Genomic DNA, 7,081 nt, shown 5'->3' with positions numbered 1-7,081 from the left:
TTTAGTAAAAGAAAACTTAATAATTCATCTTTTCTATCAATTCGTCGAGGGGTTACCTCCCCTCTTAGCAAGTTCGTTTTGACGATTCTGCTTTCTGTATCATCCGTAATGCAGGTCTCCATAGACATATCTGGAGAAATTGAAGTAATTTCAATAACATCTTCACTTTCTGATTCTGGTGTTAACATTATTCTCCATTTTTGTCTAGGATTCATACCATCCAAATGTGAATAACTTACCATACTAGGAACTTGAAGGTTATCCGATATGCGAATATCATTTTCTAAGTTCGTTCTCTTAGGTTTGATGTCTAACGTAAGTTGATTTCGTTGTTGCGCATTATTTGAATTTGGCTTCTCTCTATTATGCTTTTCGGTAATCGCTTTTCGCCAAAGTGACAATCGTCTTGCAGTTGATGCTGCCGCATTCTTTATGCTCATACGTAAGGGATTCCGTCTGTTAGCAAATGGCTGAACGATATTGCCAGAGGCGATAGTATCATTATCCGAGGAGCTACTATCTGATGAGTCGGTACCAAATCCATCAATGCTGACCTCTTCTCCATTTACAATAATAGAGCGTCTACAAAATAATACAAAATTAGTTTATCAACGTATAAATATTACTCATTTGGTTGAATCGGTTTATTGTTATAACATGTTCGTTTGACCTAAAAAAAAAAAAATAGAAAATTAACGTTGCTTTAGACTAGTTTTTGGTATACACACCTGGTTCGAATTACATACTAGTACTGTGACAAGGCGACAGCTGCATGGTCATTTAAGGTCTTAACCTTAAGTTTTTCCGAAGAAAACGCATGTCTAATTTAATTTTAATTAGGAGTAAGATGTGTCACCGCCAGGCAAAATCTACCAGTTACCCTTCGGAAAACTGATGCTGAAAATCTTAGACAAGAAGTTGTCACTTTTTTCTGTATTGTACTTATACTAAAAAGTAAAATATCAAAAATATCGAACTCCAACGAAAATTCAAAACGGAAAGTCTCAAATGGTAAAATCGAAAGCTCAAACACATCAAACGAATGGAAAACAACTGTCATATTTTTGACTTGGTATAGGCATTTCCTTACGGTGGATTAAACCTTGTTTTATAGCTAGCGAAACCTTTCACTTGTATGACAGTCGCATAAAGTTCCATTATATTGACACTAATGTGTGAAAAAAAATAGACATAATAGGTAAAAATGTCAAAATAGAGGTGCAGCAGTCAACATTGTGTTATAACCTTAATCACTATAAAAACAAACAAACATGTCAATAAAAAAAACAAAATGGCATATAGACACTCTATAGACAAAGCACATTAGCAAAAGAATGAAAGACAAGAATAGAAACTAGAGGCTCTAAATAGCATGTGTCGCTCACTTCCATCTTAAACTATGGCCACCTTTAGTAAAAATCATCATTAAATGGGAACAACTCTATTAAGAGTTAACTGACAATTTCAGTCCTGTTGACATATTGGTAGATCTTATCCTACTGACAAATTTTCCCTTATATAAAGTTTCTATCTATCTATTATAGTGTTTAAGATAATAGGCAAAAATGATGAAAAATGTAAAAATATCATTAAAGGGCAATAACTCCAAAAACGAGTCAACTGAATATTTCGACCATATGTCTTATTTGAAGATCTTGTCTTGCTGATCATTTGTGCTACATAAAGTTTCTATCTATCAATTACAGTTTTCAAGATATTAGGCAAAAACGTAAAAAACTGGTAAAATCGTCATTAAAGGGAAATAATTCTAACAAGGAATTGTCTGATGATTTTGGTCTTGTTGACTGATTTGTAAATCTTGTCTTCCTGATTATTTTTGCAATTTAGAGCTTCTGTCTATCTATCATAATTTTCGAGATAATAGGGAAAAAATTTAAAAAATGGTACAATTCGTCATTTAAGGGCAATAACTCCTATAAGAAGTCGTCTGACAGTTTTGATGTAAAACAGACAATAGTTAGAGCTCATTATTTGGACATTTTTGCTTTGTCAGAATTTCTCTATTTATAGCCTTTTTCAAAATAATAGGCAAAACTTACATTTTACTCTTATGTTCTATTTTTAGTCCTGTCGGCCATCTTGGTTGGCAGACGGGATCATCGGACACATTCTTTTAAAACTAGATACCCTAATGATGATTTGGCCAAGTTTGGTTAAATTTGGCACAGTGGTTTCAGAGGAGAAGATATGTGTAAAAGTTAACAGACGACGACGACAACAACAACCGACGACGACGACGGACGCCAAGTAATGAGAAAAGCTCATCTGGCCTTTCGGCCAGGTGTGCAAAATAAGGCAACAGTAGTATACCGCTGTTCGAAATTCATAAATCGATTGAGAAAAAAAAAATCCGGGTTACAAACTAAAACTGAGGGAAATGACCATATCAAAATAACACAATGGCTAGATGTATAAATACCGAGGTACGCCAAAACAAAAGGATATTACCAAAAATGGACTAAACAGTAAAGGTTAAAAATATACAACGACAAATAAAAAGATAACTCTTAACATGTAATTAAGATGACAAACTACGTCAGTACCTAGAATCTATACTTCATGACCATCATGTCTTATTTATGAAGTTCATGTGGAATATTTATCAACAATATCTTAGTATTTTCCGATGAACTTGATAAGACGTTCTTTGACATAACCCTGGTTCACCAAATTTCTGCTCAGATACTGGTGACGTTTTCTAAAGTCTGAGTAGCAGCTGCAAGCTCTTGAATACCGAATGAGTTGAAAAACTGAGTGTTCATTGTAACATTTCTTAAAAAAGAATAACAAAATATTTCAATTGCTTATACTGTTTTTCGCCCAGGAAAATATGATGTACTTACTGTTATCGGACTATACGTTTATATTATTTTCTTAATCCTGGTATTTCCAATGTACAGTTAATTACCTTCTTATTCGCCTTGTAATATCTGGGGTAGGAGATAAAGAATCAATACGAGTTTCTGGTAGGACTTTCATAAGTTCTGACGTCATCTTAGGATAAGGTTCAAGCGGTTGTTCAAGTAATCTCTCTAACCTTGTAATCTCCTGTTCTAGCTATCCAAAATATCACAATTGGCATACTATGTAATTAATAAATTAATAGGAATGATTAATAGCCCAGTGGTCAGCACTTTTGTGTTGACATAAAACTATGCTTCATATGTTCATTTTCTGTAAATGTACTGTTTATGAAATGCTGAATTATACTCGAAACACTAAGGTTTCTCTACATCTAGCATAGATTGCCTTAGCTAACAGAACTTTTGAATTTTTCTGTGTTTTAATGCTTTCCAAGTTCTTATTTTGCTGTATAGTTCGAGCGCCACTGGTGAGTTCTATGCAGACAAAACGCACGCATGGCTTACAAAATTATGTTTAATTTCAAATACCTTAATTTATTTATAAATTATAAATACTCAGTTTTATGTAGCACATTATTAGCTTGGCTTTCTGTAGTGTTTAATTTTTCATTAATATATCTAAAGGTTCTTGTTTTCTTTTTTTTTCTAAATGGCCTTTGTGACATTATTTGCGTGTTACTTTTGGTCTACATAGACCTAATAATTCTCCATATGTTGACTGACATTTTATTTTCTCTTTAGTGTCAATTTGAGTGACAATTTTCTATTTCAGTCCCTATATAATACTTTTGTACAGCTATTATTATAAATGTGATGATGTGGTATGATTGCCAATGAGACAACTATATAACAGAGTCCAAATGACGAGGATGTAAGCAGCTATGGGTCACTGAACGACCTTAAACAATGAGCAAATCCCCTACCGTATAGTCAGCTAGAACAGGTTCAACATGACAAAATGTGGAACAATTCAAAAGAAGAAATAAATGAAAAGCAAATATGACAAACAGAAATCGACGACAACCATAGTGACTGCATTACAGGTTCCTGACTAAAACAGACACACCCCGGCCCTGTTCGCAAAAAGGTTGAAGCCATTTTTTTGAGTGATAATACGAGAATGAAAGTCTATGCAACAGCTGTTTTCACGAAATTGTCAGTGTCCAAAGTCTGTAATATCAGCCAAAATCAATGGAGCGGAACCAAACGTAAACTTGATTTGAAATTCATCATAGTTGACTTATGTTGTACTGTTACACTACTGTCCTAGGTTAGGGGAGGGTTGGCGCCTTCAAACTAGTTTAAGCCCGCCACATTCTATATGTGCCTGTCCCAAATGAGGAGCCTGTACTTCAGTGGTTGTCGTTTGTTGTTGTGCAACATATTTGTTTTTCCTTCATTATATTGTACATAAATTAGGCCGTTAGTTTTCTCGTTTGAATTGTTTTACATTTGTTATTTCGGGGCCTTTTATAGCTGACTTTGCAGTATGGGCTTTGCTCATGGTTGAATGCCATACGATGACCTATAGTTGTTGGTATCTGTGTCATTTGGTCTGTTGTTGAGAGTTGTCTCATTGGCAATCATACCACATCTTCTTATTTTTATAGTCACATACTAAAAATCAGCTCAATATATGAAAGTGTTTAGAAAAAATGTCTGTATAACGGCTAATTTCATGAAATTTTATAAGTCAAAGTCCCTACATTGTAATTTCAGTAAAAATCAATGAAGCGACACCAAATATAAACTCGACCTGTAACTCATGATAGAAAACTCACATACTAAAAATCGGCTCAATATGTAAAGGCGCGTAGAAAGTCCAAAGCCCATAATTTCAGTAAAAATCAATGAAGCGGAATATGTGAAGGCGTGTGGAAAAAAAGTCCGTATAACTGTTATTTTCACAAAATTTTCAAAGCCCAAAGCCCGTAGTTTCGGCAAAAATCAATTGAGCGGAACCAAACGTAAACTCTATCTGTAACTCATCATAGTAGACTAACATACTAAAAATCAGCTAAATGTGTGACGGCGTTCAGAGAAAAAGTCGGTATAACTGCTATTTTCATGAAATTTTCAAAGTCCAAAGCCCGTTAATTTCGACATTAATCAGCGGAGCAAAACCAAACACACTGAACTGGGCTAAGACTATTCTAAACATGCAGTTTCTATATAGTTACTGCGTGGTTGGCGATAATCGTTAACGAAAATGCATCAATACTAATAAAATAAACCAAACACCAATTTTGATATTTGATCGAACACTCGCTCTGTTTATAGGCTTAATTTGGTTAGAAATCCAGGAAATCTTGTCAATGTCCACCCAAATTTATTGTTGGCCTATTGTAGGTGTAAATGTCTACTTTTTATGACATAAGCTCGACAACAATCGTTCTGTATCTCTTTGTGACGTGTTATGCATCAAGTTTATATAAATAAAAGGAGATATGAGGTACAAATGTAAACGTAGATGAGGGAAGAACTCTACGACAAAAATAATCACAAGACATCACGAGGGAAGCATCTTGTAATAATTGACTAAATGTTGTGGACCAACTAAGGTCTTTACCGAATCTACTGCTTAAAATGTATTCATAAAGAATACATAAAGACAATTTGTTTTTTCGTTTTAAAATATGCCAACACTATTTTGTTAGCTGCATGAACCAAATTTTGGTACTATTTGTCCAGAAAAAAATATGTATAACACGAATAGCACCAAGTGAGGCAACACATACTATCTGATTCAAGATTCTGAAAATAAGATGAGAAAAAAGACACTTTTCAAAAGTATACCAAAAATTGTGTCAGTGCACTGATATTGTAACTAGAACTATGTATGTCCCTGACTTCACTCATTGTTTGAATGAAATTAGCTTTTTTGTTATTCATACCATCCCAAAATATTTTATAGATTCTTGTGCAACACAGTTTGACCTCCAAAAGAATGTCTCAGATTTTTCCAATTGTATTTCATTCTCTCATAAACCTTAAGTTTGCAACCTCAATTCATAAGAGATCACTAAATTAAATTGGGTATAAAATTTGTTCTATTGATGTTTTTGGAAATCTGAGACACCCTTTTGAAGATAACTGGTCAAGGAACAACCTGTCCGTGTATGAAAATCAATCATATAGAGGCACCCATCTAGGAGCTAATTTTATTTAAAACTACATTTTCATGACAAAAATGAATGTGTCACAATTGAATAAATAAGGATTTTCCAACTTGTACCCCTTTAACTTCAATATAATTCACACATGAACCATGGGAATACTTCAGGATTGGCTTTTAATCATAAATCAATTAGGTTTTGACCAGTAAGAAAGCATTCCAATTCAGCAATTCTAAATATATAAAGAAAATGCACACCCTATGCATCAACAATCAGATCTGGCGGGAGATGTTATATCATTATTGACCTTGCTGTAAGTCAGTTGCTACTGATATGGTCAAAACTCCGCCCACCATGATAAACCTTTACTATTAATGATCTCAGAAGTTTAATTACACATTGCATTTACTTTTTTTAATATGGATTTTATTCTTTTAGTACTTTTTGCATTGTTACAAAAAGTAAGTTATGCATGTGAACACAAAATGATCTGTTGGTCAGTCTAGAGGATCCTTATGGGGGATTTCTAAAACTATAATTGTATACAATGACAATATGGTGTTTTACACAAAGTATATTTTTTTCATTTTTCGCAGTTTGAAAATGAAGTATTTTAAAAATTTGTATTTTCTTTTAAAAAGAATTCATATTTAAAAATTCTCCTCAATAAGTTCTAGTATAAACATCAGCAACATTTATTGTTGTACAATTATATATGTTTAATATCTGTACATTTATATTTTGATTCTCTCTTTAGCTCCAAATAGTTGTTTTGTTTTTTCTCCTGACATCTCCAATACAGAAATGTATTTTTATTTGGAATTCATTATCTCTCATTTTTCCATAAATGCCTAATCCACCTCTTTTTCATAACTGTTATTTTTATTGCTGGTCAGTGGTTGTAAAGCTATCAAATGATTCTATTGATTAACCACATAGTACTGCCCACATGTTCTTATCTTGTATCAGTCAGACACGTACATTTGTTTATAAAACTAATTATCATCAAAACTCATTAACACTGCAAGATATGTAAATATTTTTTTCTTCTGTGGTTTTTGAATATTAAGAAGTAACAAA

Source organism: Mytilus californianus, unplaced genomic scaffold (genome assembly GCF_021869535.1).
Source record: "Mytilus californianus isolate M0D057914Y unplaced genomic scaffold, xbMytCali1.0.p SCAF_9, whole genome shotgun sequence".
In the NCBI taxonomy this organism is placed as follows: domain Eukaryota; kingdom Metazoa; phylum Mollusca; class Bivalvia; order Mytilida; family Mytilidae; genus Mytilus; species Mytilus californianus.
The sequence above is the reverse complement of the archived record's forward strand: the minus strand, read 5'-3'. Positions refer to the sequence as shown.